This window comes from Trachypithecus francoisi, unplaced genomic scaffold (assembly GCF_009764315.1).
Source record: "Trachypithecus francoisi isolate TF-2019V2 unplaced genomic scaffold, Tfra_2.0 Lachesis_group9, whole genome shotgun sequence".
NCBI classification, from domain to species: Eukaryota; Metazoa; Chordata; class Mammalia; order Primates; family Cercopithecidae; genus Trachypithecus; species Trachypithecus francoisi.
In genome coordinates this window covers 64,054,114-64,075,699 of record NW_022681474.1, presented here as the reverse complement: position 1 = coordinate 64,075,699, position 21,586 = coordinate 64,054,114, and the positions used below count along the sequence as shown (strand labels likewise).

Genomic DNA, 21,586 nt, shown 5'->3' with positions numbered 1-21,586 from the left:
ATGTGCAAAGGGCTTCGAGGACAATGACTACCTCAAGTTCTCTGGGTCTCTGGAGAAAAATATTTCTCATTTTACATACCTAGTCTAATACTTGATTTCGTATCTTTTACTGCATAGTGTACATTTTAAAAACTACACATGTGAGAGTTTTCTGGTGGTAGAAATTATGCCTGTTTGTTTCGTTACTATTGTTAATTGGTATTAGTTGGAAGAGATTATGTCCCTTTAAGTGCAAATCCTCCCTTGCAGAATAAATCCTAAGACAACTGGTGATGTTTATTGCTTCTATTAGCTTGATAATCTTAAAACAATCTTGATGCCATTTACACAACTTTTTCATTCCTCCATGTTACCGGAACATTACTTAGCCATTATGGGTTGTTACATTGTGCTTAGGATAATGAAGATCTGACAACATGGTGTCCTGAGTCACACATATCTGTGAAATGAGTGAATACATGGATAATTAGGAAGGATACACGATAGGTAAATATATCCCAAGATTGGCACTGAGAGGGAGATTGAAATAGATGATTGCTCAGCTCTATTCCAGTTCTAAGAATTTTCCTTGTGTTGGGGAAGGCAGGGAAGAGGCCATTCAATTCTCTAATGGCAGTCTCTCAAAAGAGACCTGCTCTATCCCCTTTCCCTAGAGTTTTCATAAAAAGATACCACCACCCTTGTTAGTAGTATATTTCAGTTTCTCCAAGCTTCAGAGAAAAATTTTCTTTCTAATAGCCAACTCAACTCCCTAAAACCACAGTTTAAGCCCATCCTGTCTGCCTGATTCTTCAGTGACAACAATTCCTCTCAGAGTCATGGTAAGACTACAGATGCTCTTCCACTTACCATGGGGTCACCTCATGATAAACCCGTCACAAGTTGAAAACACTCTAAGTAGAAAATGCATTTAGTACATCTAACCTACTGAACATCATAGCTTAGCCTAGCCTGTCTTAAACATGCTCAGAACACTTCCATTAGCCCACAGTTGGGCAAAGTCATGTAACACAAAGCTTATTTTATAAGAAAGTGTTGAATATCTCATATAATTTATTGAATACAGTACATTGTAGAACACAGTATTGGTCATTTACTCTGAGGATCGCATGGCTAACTGGGGACTGTGCTTGCCACCACTGCCCAGCATCAAGAGAGGGTACGGTGCCACGTATTGCTAGCCTGGGAAAAGATGAAAAGTCAAAATTTAAAGTACAATTTCTACTGAATGCATATTGTTTTTGCACCATTGTAATGTCAAAAAATGTAAGTCAGGACTGTCTGTATTGCTAAAGCCAGCCTAAGATTAAAATCCATAGAAGGACTTAATGGGGAGGAAGGGGAGGCATTTATAGAAAAGCCATTCAAGGTGATGTGGTTCTGCAGGAGGCTGAAGAGCCCCAGGGATTCACTAAGAAAAAGTAATCACATTGAGTACCGCAGATCGCCAGGCTGGCGTCACAGCCCAGAGCATGGCCCGAATGAAGGTGGATTGCTTCAGTTATCTGGGCATCTTGATGAATGGGTACTGCACACACTCTGAGGGAGATGGGAGGAAACGAGCCAGAGATTAATCACTTATGGCATCAATGAATGGAGAGTGTTTAGAGTCTGTGGTAGCCAGAGGGACAACAGCAGAGAGGAACCTAGAGTAATCAGGTCACCATTAGGAAAAAAAGTGGGCAAATGTAACACCGAGAACCATCTTTGTTAGGCTGATTTGCATAAGGGTAGTGACAATTGAAATAGCCCAGGTAGGGAAGAACAGTGGAGTTCAGTCCTGGGAAGTACCCAGGCTAGAGTGTGGTCAAGGTCTGGGAGCCCCAAAGGTAACCCCAAACCAGAGAAGGAGGGTCTCAGAAGCAAAAAGAGGAAGATGCCAAAAATAGGGTAAGAACAGGAAATGAGAATGAATACAAGCAGCCTCCTGGGGACTTCTAGAAGATAAAGCAGTGTGCAATCCCCAGCATTTCCCAGAATTTCAACAACTGCTCATTATTAGTGGGATCTCAGTTCTCTGCCCCAAAATTAGCAGAGGATGGAAGGAAAGGAAGGAAGAAGGGAAGGAAAGGAAGGAAGAAGGGAAGGAAGGAAGGAGGAAAGGGAGGGAGGGCCTTAAGAAAGGACTATGAAAAGACTCACATAATTTCCTTTAAAAACCATTTGTCTTAACAGAAATGTACCTGGCCCATGGATCCACTTGAATTCTTTACCACCTGGTGTTGAGCCCTGTAAAGTGCTATGAAAACTAGCACAGCCTCACTTGGGACTGAAAGAAAATAAACCACAGGCAGGATTTTAAACGAACATAGAAAACACAGCACAAGCAATCCTAGCTGTTTGGGCTGCTGAATCCTGCAACCTTCAACTATGGCGTGGAGACAGTGGGGCAGAGGGATGCTCATTTCCCAGGCTGCTGATTGTTGAGAAACGATTCTGTGAACTTCACATAAGCAGATTTTGTTCAGAATAATAACAACAAAAAACACTGAGAAATGGAAGCAGAACATGAATAGGAAAATAATGGTTAGATGACCTCACAGGAATGCATACCAAATGGTATGGCTCACGTGCAGAGAGGCGGCACTTGATTTTGACTCTAAGTTACCTAGCAGCATAAGCAATGAGGAAAATAGTTGCCAGAGCCTTCCTGTCCACAGGACAAAAACAAACCCCTCATTCAGAGGAAGCACAGCTTTTTCAGATGCTGAAACCTTGTATATTTTTTTCTGGGCCAGTCTCCTCAAGAGCATCCTGCAGTTACAGTCAGGAAATTTCATGTTTATGTCTTTGGACTCCACACTGGTGATTTCAGACCCACGGCAGCAGCAGTGGCAGCATTCCCAGAGGGAAAGGAACCCAAAGGTGTCACTGACACCCTGCTGGACGGAGGGGCTTTTATATAAGGCTGCTACCATTACTGCCACTTCCTCAGAACCAAACCCTAGAATCAGAGGAGTAGCAGTGGGTTCCAAAATGAAATGCCACCTATGTGGTGCCACTGTGGGAGATCTTGTTCCTGACACATAGCTTCAGCCACCCCATGGCCCAAGTCAACCCAACACACCCTGGGACAGGAAGGATCCAGTCACCTGGGAGAAAGCCCTGAATGAACCAAAGAATAACCAAGGGAAGAAACAGGTAGAAAATAACGAAACACCCCTGAGATATTAAAGATGTCAATTCAAGAAAAGCAGCCACTAAGGGTTGTAGCAAAATAAAGCAATAAGAGAAAAGGACCTGGCAGCTCCTTTCTGGAAGGACGCTGGATTTATTTGCCTCCTTTGCTTCTGCCTTTGGGTAGAGAAATGCAGAAATGCAATCCCTCAGTGGCTGGTTAGCTGGTTAGATGATGGCCCATTTTTCAGGGCTGCTGGACAGGCGTTAGTGTTCAGATTTTGACTTAGACTCAATTAACCTGGGCTGAACGTTTTACATACCCAGGACTGTCCTGGGTGAGCCACATGTGCCAGTTTAATAACTCGAAAATGGGCATTTTTTTTTATTCTCATTTTAAAGTTTGGAAACAGGCTCAAAGAGGGAGGGGCCTGGGAAGTACACTGTTATTAACTGTTACATTGCCATGGCCACTCCTGCTGCTGCTGCTGCTGCTGCTACGGGATCATCCACTCTCTTCATTTCCCTGGTTGGTGGAGACAAATCTGGCTGTGGCTCCCTTTAATAGACCCTTTGTAATTCAAAGAAAAAAAGACTTGGCCATGCATAAACACACCTTTCAAAAGAAATATATGAAACTAGATCACTAGATCATGAAAATATCCTTAAATTACCGTACCACATTAAGTAACTGTCTCTCCTTCCCTCTTTCCTTTCCTTCTTTGCTCCTTCCTTCCAGCCCAGGTATCTGTGAAGGATTTACAGTAGATACAGTGTCCCCTGACCAGGCCATGAGGGATTCGAAGCTGAGAATTACACAGTCCCTGCTCTCAAGAGCTCACACTCTGTTGAGGAGACAGAGAAGATATTGGGTGATTTCCACACACTTTGTGAAGTGCTGGCACAGGGGGCTGGAGGGTCAAGGAGAAATATAGCAAACAGATGTGAGACAGGGCCTGGGGAAGATGCTGTGGGAGTAACCACAGGCTAGGGTGGAAGCCCCAAGAGTTTTGGCTGGTTCCAATACGGTGAGATTTTGTCTAGAGACATTGCATCAGAAAATGCATCAGACATTTTTGGCTGATGCAGTTGGGTGTGTAGGTAAGGACCAAGGCATCTAGTGGAAAGAGGCCAGAGATCTTGCTAACATCTTACAATGCACAGGACTGCCCCCAACAACAAAGAATTATCCAGCTTGGAATGTCCAAAGTTGAGAACCCCTGCCCTGGAGTCAGGAAGAGCCCCTGAAGGTTCTAGGCAGGGCAGTGAAACAGTCAGATGTGTTTTCAGATGTCTTGTCAATATTAGAGAAATTAGGAAACTGCTGTTTCTTTCAAGTGGAATTTGTCTAAGGGGTGGCTGTTGGAGCCAGTGAGCTGAGGGTCTGGAGGGTGAGAATTCTACCCAAAGGAGCGTGGTGCCATGGCAAGTCCTGAACCAGGCATCAGTAGTCCTGGCCTGACTTCAGCTCCTCAGCCACAGGCTGGGTGACCATGGGCAGGCATGACAACTCCCTGAGCCTCCCTTTCATCATCTACAAAATAAAGCACAAGAATATATACTGTTCTGGCCTTATTCCTGTGTTACTGTGATATCAAATACAATTCGTATTTATGAAAGAGAGTGAAAAAATATAGATGAAGGATATTATTATACTATAAAGAATATCTTTTAAACAATTATACAACAAATATAGGCTAATTATAGTGAAGTAGAAAATACAGTTAAGCAAAAAGAGAACAAAAAAACTCACCCATTAGCCATCCCTTCACCATCCAGAAAAAAACACTGTTAACATTTAATTGTATATTTTTAGTTTTCCAGGCTTGTATGTGTATGTGTATGTGTGTAATTTTTCATTTAAAAATCAGATTACACTTTCCCCACAAATAGGCATTACAAATAGCATGTTACATCAGTAAAATGTTTCTATGCTATTATTTTGACACAGGGTGTCCTCTGTTGTTAGATTGTTGTGTCATTTTCAAATGTTCCACACTGGCAAACATTGCTTGGAGTTACATCTCCTTATGGGTTTTAATTAAATTAAAGTGAAAGATGTGGAGCTGAGAAATGCCTTACAATGGGGCACACAGCACAACCAGCACCCATAGCTGACCCTGTGCCCTCACTGCTGCTGGTGGGAACAGTAGGAGTAAAGAGAATTTTCCCTTCCCTCTGAAGGTTTAATCTACTAAAATAAACAGACAATAGACAGATTAACAGAAAAAAGGCATACATATTTATTAATGTGCAGAAGCACAGGAGCTGTACAAAGTATGAGTCTCAAGGGAAGGGTCAGATGGTTAAGGCTTAACTGCCCTCTTCATAGGGAAGAGGGAAGAAAGGGGATGTAGGCAATTTTGAGGAATAGTATATGATTTGTGAGGGAATTGAATGAGCCCAAAGAGCAGACAATGGCCTGGGACGGTGTTCCTCTGAGCTCTGGGGAGGTGGTGGGAAGGTGAGGGGCAGAAGTGCACTGTGAACAGAGGTTGTCTTATTATGCAGATAAAGTCTTCCAGGAGTTTCCCTCAGAAGAACAGATGAAATATCTATCTGGGTGTGATGACTTTAGTTATTTTCTCTTGTGGTCACTCTTTCCTGGTTATTTGATGAGATTTCTAGGGAGAGGATTTTGAGACAATTGTATTTCTTTTGCAAGAAGATTTTCTCAGTCAGATAAGGGAACTTCCAGAGAGAGAGAGTCCCTCCCTATGCTTAGGGGAGGAAGGTTAGAAAATCTTTGGCTCTGAGGCTTGAGTCTAAGGCCTTTTGATGTCCTTCAGTTCAAACGGCTCTGTAGCCCAAAGCACCACAGTTTGGGGTATTGTTTTCTGAGCCCCATCAGAATATTTATGTGGGATCCTAGAGTATCAGGCAAACAAAGAGTAATAAATTCTTGCCACTTCTCCCTCTGAAGATTCAAGTCACTGAAATATACTGATAATAGGCAGATTAACTTTAAAAGGCATGCAAATGTATTAACTTGCATGAGTACGGGAGCCATACAAAATATGAGACTCAAGGAAGGGTTAGATGTTGTGCTTGTACCTTTGTCATTGTAATTTTGCTTGCTGTTTAAGAACTGGGGGAAAAGTAGGCAGGTGGTTCACCTGGAGAGGTACCTGGTGCATTTCAGAAGCCCTGGATGGAGGGAGGGGGACAAGGGTTGAAAATATACTTGTCAGGTACTATGTTGACTTCTTGGGCAACAAGATCATTAGAAGCTCAAACCTCAGCATTGCACATTATACCCATGTAACATGTACCCTGGAATCTAAAATAAAATGTAAATAAATAACTGAAAAAGCCCCACAAATGTCCCCTAAAAACCATCTCAGTAGCCCCAGCTGAGGCCACATCACCAAAGCTCAGCCAACTGAGAATGGTTTGCCTATTGCTTGCTTTACTTCCGCGGTTAACCCAATGACTTAGAAGCTACAACAACATAATGACTGTGGCATCCTTCATCTAGGAAGGGGCTGAGCTGACCCAGCAATGGGGTGGATCGACACTGCTCCACCCACACTATCTGGATCACTTTCCCTTGTGGCTGATGGCAGAGGGCTGAAAGATGGAGGTCCCCATTGGTGGCGCTGGCCTCATGTTAGGACTCAAGAAACTTGCAGTTCATCTGTCCCAGAGACAAATTTGAAATATGATAGAAGCTCCAATGCAGAACCATGTGGGCCAGCAAAACAACAACAACGACAACAACAACAACAACAACAAAACAGCAATCACCTAAATGTCCAAAACAAAATGAGGGACTATTATCAAGGGCACATTGATTTCCTAGAATATCAATCTCTCATTTTAAATGATAACTGTTAAGACTATACAACCACATCTAAAATTCTTATAAAGTCTTATTTTCATACTAAGAGAGACAAACAAGGCACACAATTTTATAGAGAATAAAACTCCTACTGTGTTTAAAATTGCATTTGTGTATGAAAAGGGAAATAGTTGCAGCAGCTCTGTTAGGTGGGATGGGGAGATTTTTTTCCTCTTTTTTTCTAAATATTCTGTAATGTGATTATGATTGCACAGTGATTATAAGTGTGTGCGTGTGTGTGTGTGTGTAAATGTGCAAGGAGGTAAGTTCTGGGTCCTCTCTTTGCACATCCACACCCTGCGGGCTCTGTACTTGTCTCCTTCAGGCCAGCACTGAGGGCTGGGCACCTACCCCAGATCTGAATCCTGCCCTCCCATGAGCAAGGCATCCCAGGGAAGAAACGCAGAAAAACAGGCAGGGAGGAAGAGGGAGGGGACACAGGGACATGGGACAAGGAGGGGGCAGAGAAAGAACGGAGATGGAGGCCGAGGGGAGGGGAGCAGCTGGGCCCCACCAGGGCTGTTACTCAGTTGAGGAGGTGACTGGGGAAGTCCCAGCAAGGGGTACTGTGTCCCCAAGAAGGCTGCTTATGCTGGCCTTGGAGATCACACCTGGGCTGACAGGCCCAAGATTGAAATATTGAAATTTTCTCCTTGTAGAGACAGCTCGGAAGCCAATGCAGAAGTGAATCCCCAACTGGGTTCCATAACTCCTACTGGGGCAAACCACTCCAGTTTCACAGACACAGCTGGGACAACCCCAGGCCAGTCCTGATTTCCTGAGGTCCTCTGTCCACCAGAGGCCCCTATGCCCCCATCCTGGATCCAGACCCGGCAGGAAGAGCAAGGAATCTTCTGAAGGCCAAGGTCTGCATGCTGGGAGCCCTTAACTGAATCTACTGAACTCTAGAATCTTCCTGCTCGCTTGGACACAATTGCTTAGGAGGCCCAGGTGGCCACACCAGCTCCAAGAGCCCTCTCTCTGCTGGCGGGCCCTGAGGTGGGCAGGGTGGATGGAGAAGGCATTGTTCCCTTGGCTCCACCTTGGGTTGGCATTTCTGGAAGTTGGGGTGTGTGTGTGGTGTGTGTGTGTGTGAGTGTGTGTGTGAGTGTGTGTGTGTGTGTGTGTGTGTGTGTGTGTTGGGGGGTTCCTAGCCTCCAGGTCCCTCCCCAGATTCCAGCCCATCAGGCAGTGGTGAGGTTGGCTCTGGGGTGCCAGACAGGGGGTGTGGGGCCCTGGAGCCGCTGCCGTCTTCCTCCCTCCCACTGAGTCTCTCTGCGGCTCCCACCCCATCCCCATGTCTCTGCTCTCCCGCTTCCCTCTCAGCTCCCCTCTGGCCATTGTGGCTCAGTGGTAATCACCTACTGATGCCTTGATGTTCATGTACTTGGACTCTCTCCTCCTCTGAGTGTCTGTTTTGTTGCCATCTGTTGGCACCTGTGTCTGTGTCTCCCTCACTATGAATTTTGTGCCCACCCTGGCCCCACTCAGGTTCCTCTGGGAACCCAGGGCCTCCCAGCCGGAGTGAGCAAGGCTCACCTCCCACCCTCTCTGCAGTGCCAGGCCCTGTCCCTGCTCCTACCCAGCCTCTCCTCCCCCCCAACTCTCTCCATGAGCTGAGGGTCATGCTGGGCTTCCAGCAGGTCACAGAAGGACACCAAGGAGGAGGCCACCCCTACTCGCTGCAGAGGGACAGGCACGGGGGCTGCTCTCACAGCCCGTGCACTCTGCACTTGTCTTCTTCAGGCCAGCACTGGGGACTGGGCACCTACCCCAGACGGACTCCTGCCATCCCAGGAACAAGACCTCTCGGGAAGGAAAGCAGAAAATAAGGCAGGGGAGGAAGCGGGAGGTGAGATAGGGACGTGGGACATGGACGGGGCAGGGAAAGAACAGAAAATGATTTTGCATCTGTGGAAAGAAAAATGCTGCCTGGTCAGTGGGATGGTGTGGATAGGCCCAGGTGTTGCTGCCAAGCCCTGCTCCCCTGGGTGATTAACAGAAATGAGGCAGTGGGGAAGAGGGAAAGAGAAAAATGCCTTCTACCTCCATGTGTGCCGAGTTTGAGCCCTGCACCTACTTGAAAGGCACAGACACTGGGCAGGAGGTTCAGAATGGGAGCATCCTGGGGTGCATGGTGGGCCTGGTGCTCCAGGAATCCAGGTCTGGGTTTTGGGGTGCAGGCAGTATGTGTTTTTCTTACCACAAGCCAGAACCATGATCCCTCTGGAAAAGGTCGGCTCCACAGCTGTTTAAAAATCCCCTGGGATTTGGAGATAAATGATCCGAGTCAGGCTGTACTAACAGCTCCCTTTTGGAGCCAAGCAGGAGGTGCGACCACGTGGGCCACCGCTCCATCCTTAGGCCCATCCATCACTGCTCGGCCACAATCCCAGGGGCCACCAGCCTCTCTAACCATGCTGTTTCTATTAGAGCATGATTGTGAAACTTCCGGAAGAGAGAGGCTGGCAAAGAACACACACTCGGCCAGGAGAGCCGCCCAGCCCACACCAGGGCAGAAGGCCTTCAAGGTCTCACCCTTGCCCCTCATGGGTGGGGCTGGGCTGGTGTTCCACCAGATGGTCCCTGCAGAGATGCAGGAATATTCCCTAACCCGGGAGCCACCTCGGAGGGGAGGGGGTGGAGGGAGAGCTCACCTAGATGGCTCCACGCACCTGTCCCAGCCCGGCTCCCACTGGGCTTAACACATTCCCCCATGAAATCACGTGCATGCAGCCAAAGCAGTGCCAACAGGGAAGTGCTTTTTATTTTAACCTCAGGCTCTCACAACCAAAGTGAGTTTGCTCAGTGTGGTGAGGGAGTGTGGTGTTTGCAGTGGCCTAGGACAACTGGGGGTGCCAGGGAGGACCTGCACAGAGGAGCGTTTGGGGAGCATCAGAGACAGGAGGCAAGTGCCCCTGCAGGGGCCCACAGAGATGGGGAGCCCCCAGCTGCTGCGGCCTCTTTATCTTGGCTAAAGAGGGATTATGCACCTGTTTAATCTGGAGAGAAAGGCTGCCTGCAAGTTATGGCTGTTTTGCTCTAACACACCCCATTAAATATTCCTGGAATCCAAATGCAAAAGGAACAAAATAAACCACTTTGAAGTTCCAGGCTAGGGCTGATCTGGTGGGGGTGGGGTTCGGGTCCAGTTGGACAGTCTGGGCAGCGAGGGCTCTGGGCAGGGGCCGCCCCTTGCACTCTAATTGGGTGTGTCTGGGCACCTGTTTGTCCTGGCATCTGCAGGAAGTAGGGGGAGAGAAGGATGGCCTCCTGGGTGCAGCTGCTGCCTACGTTGGAGGAGGGAAGGAAGAGCCTCTGGCCAGGGCGTGCCTGGGTGGACTGACTTCCTGAGAGCTCAGGCAACCCCCGTCTGCAGTGAGGCAGATGCTTTCATAGCACTAAATGCTGCAGATGCATGAACTCATGTCATCCTCACAACAAACCTACAAAGTGAGTATCCTGATTGCCCCCATGTTACAGATGAGAAGACCAAGGCACACAAAATTAAGTGACTTCCCCCAAAGCACACAGCAAGGAAGCAGCAGGGCCAGGATTCGAACCCCCGGTCTGGCTGCAAAGTCCCTGCCCTTAACCAAGATGTGCCCCTGTCTCTTTAATTGCATTTTAAAACCGATTATTTGACCCAAGAGATGTTCAGCAGTCATGCCCCACCCCAGCTGGCTCTCACACCCTGGAAGCTTCCCCAGAACCTGTGACCAGCTTTCTCTCCGGGTCAAACACCCGCTCCTGGCCCCAAATCACCCCAGCGCCTGTTTCCTGCGGTATTCCCCACCTCGGGAAGTGGAAGAGTCATGCAAAGCCTGAGGGCCCCTATGGAGCAAACACAAGAAAGGCCAACGCCCCCCACTGGCCAGTCCCAGGATTTACTGAGATCATGAATAACAGGTTTCTTTAAGGGAGCTGTGAAGGCGGTATCCCGCCACCACTGCTCACCCCCAGCATTGGGTGCTGATGGGAGACTCTGAGGACCAAAGGGCTGGGGTGGTGGAGTGAAACTGCCCCATCTAACCTCCCCAAGGATCAGACACCACTTCCTGCATTTCCTTACAGCCATCTGCCTTTCCCCAAGGCCAGAGCTAGTCTCTCTTGGAATCTTGGGATGAGGCCTCTTTGACCCAAACTCACCCTCACCACCTGCTGAAAGTATCCACTGGAATATGGTCTCTTTTCTCCAAGTGACTCATCCAGCCTCCGCACTGTTACCAGAAATATCTTTCCAACACAAAAATCAGATTAGGCCTCTCCCCTGCTTCAAACCATTTCAAATCTCTTGGCGCCAGCTTTCCACAGGAAACAGCCCAAATATCTTATGATGTCCTACTAGGCCCTTCACAGTCCAGCCCAATCCCCTGGCCACTGCCTACTTTAGCCAGAGCAGAAAGACCATGATTGTTTCCAGGCATCAATTATGCTGCATTCTCTGCCCAGTGACCCCTCAGCCTGGTATACATCTCTTACTCATCCCTCAAAGACCCATTCAAACATCTCCTTCAGGGCCTATACTCATCCACCTCTCTCCGTGGGCAAAAAAATAAATACATAAATACATAAATAAATAAATAAATAAATAAATAAATCACCTAGCAGAACCCTTTGCACATACATCTTATCATAACCCCTTGTGTCTCACTCATTCATTGAAATGTCTGTCTGTCCACTCTGACGAGCTTAAGAGGAGGCTTAATCTTTGTATTTTCAGCACCCAGTATCAACAAGGTTGTTGAAATGCAAATATTTGGGAGAAACCCTTTGAACCAATAATCTCCAAAACCAACAATATGAATGCATTTATTTAGTTAGTTCTAGCAGAGAACACACTTGGAGACATCCACCTCTGGGCTGGGGGATTTGTGATGTGACAGGAAGGAAACCTGTGCTCTAGGATAGAGTCTTGCCATGGGGCTGGTACTCCTGAGACACCTGCAGGGACTGAGCAAGCTGGAGGGCAAAAACCACCCTTTATTAGGCTTTCCCCAGCCCAGCCCTGCCCAAGGGAACCCATTCTGCCCCCTGACTCATCTACTGAAGGCCCTTCCTCTCCCGCCGAGGTTTAAAACCTGTCCATTGGTGTCTGCCTCCTGACATTACAGAAAGCAGCCCTGGACACCTCCTCCAGGTACATTGCAGGTAAATATAGGCCATCCCCATCTGCAACTCCTCTTGATAGAGGCAGGGGGCAGACAAAGGCCTAGGTAGATAGAGAAGGGTCCCCAGATAATCTCTGACCTGCCTTAAAAGTGTTTACACCAGAAGTTTTGTGCAGGCAAGGAAACCTACACAAGGGGCCTGCCTGGGCCCATCCACAGCAGACTGGAGGCCCACACGTGCTAGGGGAATGGGGTGGAGTCAACAGGAATTGTCACCTTATGCAGGGGGCAGAGCCTCGCCTCTTCAGCTCGTGTTTGGGGGCCCTGATATTCAATTTGGGAGCTGGAAACCTGTTTGCAGGACCCCCTCTCTTTGCTGAGAGCTTTTCTTTTGCTTCATACATTCTGCCCTCCTCACCCTTCAATGTGTCCACATGCTTAATTTTTTCCTGGTCGTGAGACAAGAACTCGGATTTAGCTGACTTAAGGAGCAAAACTCCTGCATCTCTGTCCTGTGAGCAGCATGTTCCCTTCCCTAATGTCTCCACCTCAGACGCCTCTGGTCTGGAGGTCATTTTAGCTGTCTAGCTGGAGGCTAGCTGTGGCGCCATAGAAAACACTGCCTTTGGAGCCAAATCAATGGGAGTTTAAATTCTGTCTCAGCCTAAGTCTCAGTTTCCTCATCTGCAAAGTGAGAGTAAAGAATCACTCCTCTTTGGGAGGCCTAGGCAGGCAGATCACCTGAAGTCAGGAGTTCGAGACCAGCCTGGCCAACATGGTGAAACCCCACCTCTATTAAAAATACAAAAATTAGTCAGGCCTGGTGGCATGAGCCTGTAATCCCAGCTACCCGGGAGGCTGAGGCAGGAGAATTGCTGGAACCCGGGAGGCAGAGGCTACAGTGAGCTGAGATTGTGCCACTGCACTCCAGCCTGGGTGACAGAGCGAGACTCCATCTCAGAACAACAACAACAAAAAAAGAATCACCCCTGAGGGTTGATGTGAGAAGCAGAGATGATGTGCACAGAACTTCAGTGAGCAGTACCTGCTCACTCTGGGGTCCCATGGTCTCCTTGCCCTTCCCTTAACAATGGTGAATGGCAGCTAACAATGACATTAGGACCGTAAGCCTGGTCAGAGAGGTATGTATGTCCAGGTCACCCCTGAGCCATGCCATGCACAGCACACACACGAAGAATAGTGTACAATCCCATTTTTGCAAGAAAAAAATAAACATCTACATTTCAATGAATATGCCCAGAAAACATTTGGAAGGATAAATACCAAAATATTAATAGTCTTGGGGTTCTGAGTGATTTTTTTTCTTTTAGTTATGTATTTATCTACTTTTTTTCTCCATGTGTTGAGTAACAATAAGAACAAAAATTAAACCACATGTGATAGAAATCTGGATGCAATATGGTCCTTAAATTCAAAGCACCATCTGGTATCTGCGTGCCAAAGAATCATGGTTTACAACTGCAGATGGCTGTAGCCTCCATGTGGAAGGAATTAGGATAGCTGAGCATGTCCTCATCTCAGGAAAGTCCCTGTGTAGACTTAAGGCAAATGCCACTCCCTAAGTCAAGGCACTCCCATAGCCGCTGCATATAAAGAGGTTTTTTAAACAGTGATAGCACTGTTGCTTAAAATGAATTTTCCATTAGATAAGTAGTTTTTCGGATTTAATTAAGTTGCGGTTCTAATTCATTAGGTGAGCTCTATGTTGAAAACTCTAGGAAAACTTGTAAAACAAAGTCATTCGACAGTTCAAACTCTCACTTCCTTGTATCTTTCTATTTTATAAATTTCCACATTAGTTGGTTTTCTTGAAGCTAGAAATTCCTCCACTCACTAGTGAAAACTGGTCCTATTAGGACAAATGCCACCACATTTATTTCAGGATAAATCTCTGACACCGTGGCCTCCCTCTTTGGCATCAATATGCTGGAATGCACTGCAGCAAGGGAGGTGATGACATTTCTGTGTCTATGAAAAGCATATGAGGCAATTTTATGGGGTAGTTTCTCATCAGGCCTGCTCAGAGTCAAGGCAATAGACTAAATTAACTCTTGACAGCCTTTTCAGTTCTGCAAGTCTACCAGATTTATTGTAAAGAGGCATTCTTTTTTTTTTTTTTGTAGTTCCTTATCCCTCCATGAAAAGAAATTGGAGGAACACTTGGCCTGAATTATTTTAACGTAAAGATCAACCAAGTTCAGGTGGCAAAGATTCAAATCAAGAGTTATGAATCATAATAAAAATAACCTCTTCAAGAGGCAAAGTAATCCTCAAAGTAAGACTATCTAAGATCTATCTACAAATAAAAATTTTACAGCATAAAGTATTTTTAAGGCCTATTTAATTCAACTTCTCAGTTATATCTTCAATAACCTAGATTCTTTTAGTTTCTCTGCTACCTCTAACATTTTGCCCTTCTCCTCATGGTCACAGGATGGCTGCAATGATTTAGAATCATCATATCCTCAAGCAGAAATGTCCAAAAGCATATTCCTAAATCAATCACAGATGAGAAGAATGGATTTACAGTGAAATGATTTATGAATCCCTGCCTAGGGCTGGGAAGGAGACCTTCCTTTTTCTAAACAGTGTTGTTGGTACTTGAACAAAATTGGGGTTTGTTAAGAAGGAAAAAGGAAAGATGGGGTGGTGGGTTGCCTACTAGGAAGAGCTGTCACAAAGATGGATATGAAATTTATAAGTGACAATACTAGCTAGAAGACTACAGAGACATTCATTTACTGTTCTAGGAAATAAATAATCCAAACCTGAAAAGCTATACCCAGCCAAACTATCAAATAGGAGAGAAAAATAAAGTCAGTTTCAGGTAGGAAGAAATCAGAAAGCTTGTCTTCCATAACCTTTTCGAAGAATAAAAAAAGTACTTGATAATGTATTCTATCATAGCAAAACAGAAATCCAAGAAAGAGGAATATCTATGATCCAGCAAAAAGTGAAATTAACCAAGAAATGCAATGGAAATAAATCTTAGCTGGAAACTCTGCAGCAGGTCTAGAAAACAATAGCTCAAAATTAAAATGAGAAGTATCAAAAGACTCCACCATGTGTGGATTCCATTATGCAATTCTATTATTAGGAATCTAGAAATTTCTGATCAGATGAGAGTATATGTTTCTTCTGTCAACAACAGCAACAAAAATAAAACAGCTAGAAACTCCAGGGAACATAAGTAGCTGTATGACACCAGAGTACAAACATGAAGCAGAGTTAAAAGTGGCATAATATTGGGCACTTGATTTTAGTTTTAAAAAGAATCCATTTGGCCATGAGGATTACAAAGTTTCCTCCCAGTGGGCCAGTGTAGTGAAATAAGATCACATTTTTTTCCCTATGAATATAGTTATAGTTTTGGGGGTTTTCATCAGCAGATGACATTTATATCACTGTAACCTTGCAAATGCCGTTTTTTGCTTTATAGCTTTATAATCAGTTTATAGACAAAGTGAGGGAGATTTATAGTCACAGAACAAAGTGTCAAGGTTACAAATCTTGAAGATTTAAAATTAATGTTACAGCTGATAGAAGCTGAGAAGGTTAAGGAAGAAAGTGGGGAAAATGAAGATATGTCAATTTCTCATTTATTTAGGGAAGGGAGTTAATAAATATGGTCTGAATGTTATGAATTTGGAAATAAAAATTTAACAATGCATTTAGAAACTAAAAATTTAACAAACTAGTATCAATGGACACTTAAATGTCCTAATTATAATCTCTCACTACCATTTTCTTTTTTTTTCTTTTTCTTTTTTTTTTTTGAGACGGAGTCTCGCTGTGTCGCCCAGGCTGGAGTGCAGTGGCGCGATCTCGGCTCACTGCAAGCTCCGCCTCCCGGGTTCCCGCCATTCTCCCGCCTCAGCCTCCGAGTAGCTGGGACTACAGGCGCCCACCACTGCGCCCGGCTAGTTTTTTGTATTTTTTAGTAGAGACGGGGTTTCACCGTGTTAGCCAGGAGGGTCTCGATCTCCTGACCTCGTGGTCCGCCCACCTCGGCCTCCCAAAGTGCTGGGATTACAGGCTTGAGCCACCGCGCCCGGCCTCTCACTACCATTTTCTAACAAAAGTAAACATAACTTCTTGGAGAAATAGTTAATCCAGGCCTGTGGCACCCACAAATGTATCCCATGAGCCTGGACCATTTATTCATACCAGAAAATGAGGAAAGTGCCAAAGACCTGAGGTCAGAAGGAATCAGGAATGACTTGAAAACACTTTCATTGGCCAAAGACAGGACAATTTGAACATCAGTAAGTATTGAAATGAAAGGGCCTGAAACACATCAAACATGAGTTCATCGTGATACTAAATGAAAAAGGAACTTAGCAATAACCATTAGAGGAAGCTAGGGAACAAACTCATCATTTGAAAAACTGGTAATGAAACAAGTTTTAAAGTAATTAAGAATCAAGCAATTATTTCTGCTTTTTCTGTATTTTAGGATAACCAAATAATCAAAGGAGAAATTCTTTCTAGAGAAGCATTTCAACTATTAAAGAAATAAGGACTGAGAGAAGATTACTACCCTTTTTATTCTTTATTTATTTGTATTTGTATACATTTGTGGGATATAAGTGCAATTTTGTTACATGCATAGATCACATAATGGTCAAGTCAGCTTTTAGGGTATCCATCACCCAAATAATGTACATTGTACTCATTAAGTAATTTCTCACCATCCACCCTTCTTCCACCCCTTCACCTTTCCGAATCCCCATCGTCTATCATTCTACCCTCCACATCCATGTGTATACATTATTTAGTTCCCACTTATGAGTGAGAACATGTGGTATTTGTCTTTCTGTGTTTGACTTGTTTTACTTAAGATAATGACCTCCAGTTCCAACCATGTTGCTGTAAAAGACATAATTTCATTCTTTTTTATGGATGAATAGTATATCATTCATATACTATGAAAATGTAGTGCACATAAACTACATTTTCTTTAGCCAATTATCCATTGGTTGACACTTAGGTTGATTTCATGTTTTTGCTATTGTGAATAGTGCTGCAGTAAATGTAGAAATGCAGGTATCACTACCGTTAATGAATGAAAGGATCAAGGCAACAGTCATCAAGAGCTGCTGGAATCATTCAAAGAGAGACAAGCAGACATGACGTACCTCCTGGTGGAAAGCAACAGCATTGTGTATAAAGTATTTCTACCAGAAAATTAAATCTCAATCTCAGCAAGTCTTTAGAGCTAATTGCCAATTTATAGGAAGTCTAAGGGATAGAAGAACATGTTAAATGACACCACTGAGTTGCAATTATCAAAATCCAGATGGTGGAAACTCTACAAGTTAAATAACCCAGTTTATTCAATAAACAATATTACCATAGGAAGAAAAAGAAGACTGAGGACCTATAGTTGAAAAGAGTCTAAAAAAGACATGTCAGTTGATTGTATTATAAGGACTGTATTTAGATCCATATCTGAACACACAGAAAAAAAATGAGAGTAAAATTTCAATAGTCCCTGGCTATTAAGGAATTAGTATATTTTTTAAGTGTGGTAATGGCATTGAGGTTATGTTTTCTTGAGAATCCTTTTTGTTTTGTTTTGTTTTATTTTTTGGAAAACAAAAAAAATTTAATTTTTTATTTTTTTGTTCTATATTTTTGTTATTTATTTATTTATTTTGAGATGGAGTTTCATTCTTGTTGCCCAGGCTGGAGTGCAATGGCATGATCTCGGCTCACCACAACCTCTACCTCCCAGATTCAAGTGATTCTCCTGCCTCAGCCTCCCAAGTAGCTGGGATTACAGGCATGCACCAGTACGCCTGGCTAATTTTTTGTATTTTTACTAGAGACGGGGTTTCACCATGTTGGTTAGGTTGGTCTCAAATTCCCTACCTGAGGTGATCCACCTGCCTCGGCCTCCCAAAGTGCTGAGATTATAGACGAGAGCCACAGCACCTGACCCGGAAAATGTAGACTTTTAATAACTGCTTTTATCACCAGGTTAGGTAATGCAGTTACAAAGTAGTTAGAAATTTCTGAAAGGATGTTATAGTTATAAAAAAAAAAAACTCATTTTACACATATATTATCTAGCACTTTGTTGGGACACTCCTGCTCAAAAGACCCTGGCCAAATAACTCCCAAACGAAACACTCAACCCAACGTTGTTTTCGGCCCACTGTTAATGAAGCTGGCTGCGGAACACAAGGCCTCTAAAAGGAGAGGACACAAAGTCAGGCAAGTAGGGGCCATTGGCAATGCTCAGAGCCAGCCAGACTCCAAACAGGGAGCCCCAGTGGATTCTTTCTGGGACACTCTACTTGAATTATTGTTCAATTAGTCAATAATAGATCATCAAAAGAGAATAATTAGTTAACATGATAAGGAGGTTACTGCATTCTTTGGACCATGTGTCATAATTATAGTTAGCAAATTCTGACAATTTTAATAAAAATAGCCTCCATCATTCTTGAAACTATGAAGATAATTATCCACAGGGCTTTTAATGTTTGCTGGACAACAATACATGACTGATAAGCTATAAATGACACTGTTTTATAAGCTATAAATGACACTGTTTTATGATATAAAAATACTAGTTTTTAAAATTTATTACTTTTATAGGCATTCACTGTTTGAGTCAAGGTTAGGCTTGCTAAGTGATTAAAGGCAATTTTATTACAGTACCATGTACTTATTTTATTCTGAAAGAATAAAATTCATAAACAGGAACAGCTTTTACATTTGTTTGTAACCTGTAAAATTGAGTTATTTTGCTGATATAAAATACTGAGAACTCACTTGAAGACCATGCCACCTTCCAAAAATGACACACACCTACTTCTTAAATGTGCTAAAGTTGCAGCATGTCCCAGACTTGTCCAGAGTAAAATAAGTAAGCAACTGAAACTATCTTGACTGTCCCTTCCCCAGCAATAGCACTGATTGTGTTGGGAAAAGCCACAGAGCAAGTCTGGACAGCCAGAGAGAGACTTTAAAGGCAAAATACCAAAATGGCTCTCTGGCTTTCTGGTGTAGGTGATTTCTACTTTCACACTCAACTTGTACATGATCCCCTAACCTTAATTTCTTTCTCCTTAAGGGGCTGATTTGGATTGATTTGTTGAGAATGGTATCCATTATCTAATGAGTCAGGAGAGAAAGGGATTTCTGTGGTTACATGTAAACTTGTGATAGGTCTGTAGAAGTTACAGGTGAAGGGGGTAGTGAGGAAGTCAGCCACGATCCATCTATGTGAAGGTCACACCAGCTTCATTGTACACTTTGAAGACTTTCTCAGTGGCATTGACATGAATGAGAATCCTTATTTTTTAAGACATACATACTGAAATATATAGATAAAATGATACAATGTCTAAGATTTGTTTCAAAATAATTGGTGAAGGCGAGTGCGTGGAGATATGGATGAAGCGAGACTGACTATGGGTTTGTAATAGAAGCAGAATGTTGGGTATATAGAGATTTACTTTTACTATAGTCTTTTCTCTGCCTTTGTATATGCTTGAAAATGTTGACATTTAAAAAATTTTAGGAGATAAAAGCCTAAGTATGTTATTTAAAGCTAAAAGTTAACCACTAGAAAATCCAAAGTATGATGTAAGTATCAGATATCAAGAGACAGAGGCAGAGGGTTGGTGGGACTTAGTGGAAGTGCAGTCAATTCCTCGTCCTTTGAGAGGAGGTCGCAGACGCAATCTACAGAGGAAGAATCAAGGTATAGAGATGTACATCGATGATTTAGAATTATGGAGACAACCACTACAAACACTCAGTATTTGTTAAAGGGAGGAGGACAGGAAAAAGGAGGTTTCCCTTCTCATTTTCTATAATTTAGTAGAGTCTGATGCTTTTAACTTATACACATATTGCTTTTTTATTGTGGTAAAATACATGTAACATAACATTTAGAATTTTAACCATTTGTAGGTATACAATTCAGTGACATTAAGCACATTCACAGTGCTGTGTGACCATCTCCGATATCCATTTCCACAGCGTTTTTCATCATCCCAAACAGAAACTCATTGAACAAAATAACTCAATTCTCCCTTTCCTCAGCCCCTGGTAACCACTACTCTTCTTTCTGCCTCTATGAATTTGCCTATTCTGTTGCCTCATATAAGTGGAATCATACAATATTTGTCCATTCATGTCTGGATTGTTTCACTTAGCAGAATGTTTTCAAGGTTCATCTATGTCATATCATGTATCAGAACTTTATTCCCTTTTCATTGTGATAAAGTCAGCATTACATAAAATTTACTATTTTAATTATTTTTAGATGTACAGTTCAGTAGCATTAAGTATGCTCACATTGTTGTACCACTGTCACCCCATCTATTTCCAGAACTTTTTCATCTTCCCAAACAGAAGCTCTGTATTCATTAAACAATAACTACTCCTTCCCTTTTCCTCCTCGCCTCTGGCAACCACCATTCTATTTTCTGTCTCTATGAGTTTGACTACTCTAGGTACTTCATGTTAATGGAATTATACAGTATTAGTACTTTTCTGTCTGGCTTATTTCACTTAGCATAATGTTTTCAAGGTTCATCCATGCTGTAGCATGTGTCAGAATTTTATTCCCTGTTAGGGCTTAATAATTTTCCATTGTATGTTTACGTCATATTTTGTTTATCCATTCATCTGTTTGTAGACATTTGTTTCCACTTTTTGGCTATTGTAAATAATGCCGCTATGAACACTGCTGTGCAAATATCTCTTCAGGTCTCTGCTTTCAATTCTTTTGGGTATGTGCCTAGGACTGTAATTGCTGAATTGTATGGTAATTCTATGCTTAACTTTTTGAGGAACTGCCAAGCTGTATTTCACAGCAGTTGCACTATTTTATATTCCCACCAGTGAGGGGGAACCCCACAAATGTTCCAATTTCTCCACTTCTTTGCCAACACTTGCTATTTTCTGGATTTTACAATAAGAGTCATTCTAATAGGTGTGAAGTGATATCTCATTTTGGCTTTGATTTGCATTTCCCTAATGACTAGTGATGTTTAACATTTTTTCATATGCTTATTAGTCAATTGTATCTCTTCTTTGAATAATTGTCTATTTGAGTCCTCAGTCCATTTTTTAAATCAAGTTATTTGATTTTTTGTTTTTGAGTTGTAGGAACTCTTTACATATTCTGGATGTTAATCTCGAATCAGATATATGATTTGCAAATATTTTTTCCCATTCTGTGGGTTGCCTTTTTACTCTGCTATTGTGTCCTTTGATGCATAAGAGTTTTTAATTTTGATGAAATTCAGTTTATTTTTTCTTTTGTTTCCTATGCTTTTGCTGTGAGGTCTGAGAATAATTGCCAAATCCAATGTTATGAACCTTTCCTCCTATATTTTTTTCAAAGAGTTTTATTAGGTCAACTTTTATATTTAGGTTTTCATTCATTTTGAGTAAATTTTTGTGCATGGTGTAAGGTAAAGGTGCACATATTACTTTTAAAGTTTAAAATAAACAAGAAAATAATATGTAA

At 43.1% G+C, this 21,586-nt stretch overlaps 1 long non-coding RNA gene across 1 annotated transcript; it reads right to left on the bottom strand.

The window, feature by feature from the left end:
* Positions 1 to 271: 271 nt before the first annotated feature.
* Positions 272 to 5,002, bottom strand: LOC117082023. Its single transcript, XR_004436423.1, has 3 exons — positions 4,871 to 5,002; positions 1,098 to 1,182; positions 272 to 439 (listed from the first exon to the last, which is right to left on the bottom strand). It is a non-coding gene; the product is annotated as an uncharacterized LOC117082023 (long non-coding RNA).
* Between the last annotated feature and the right edge of the window lie 16,584 nt (positions 5,003 to 21,586).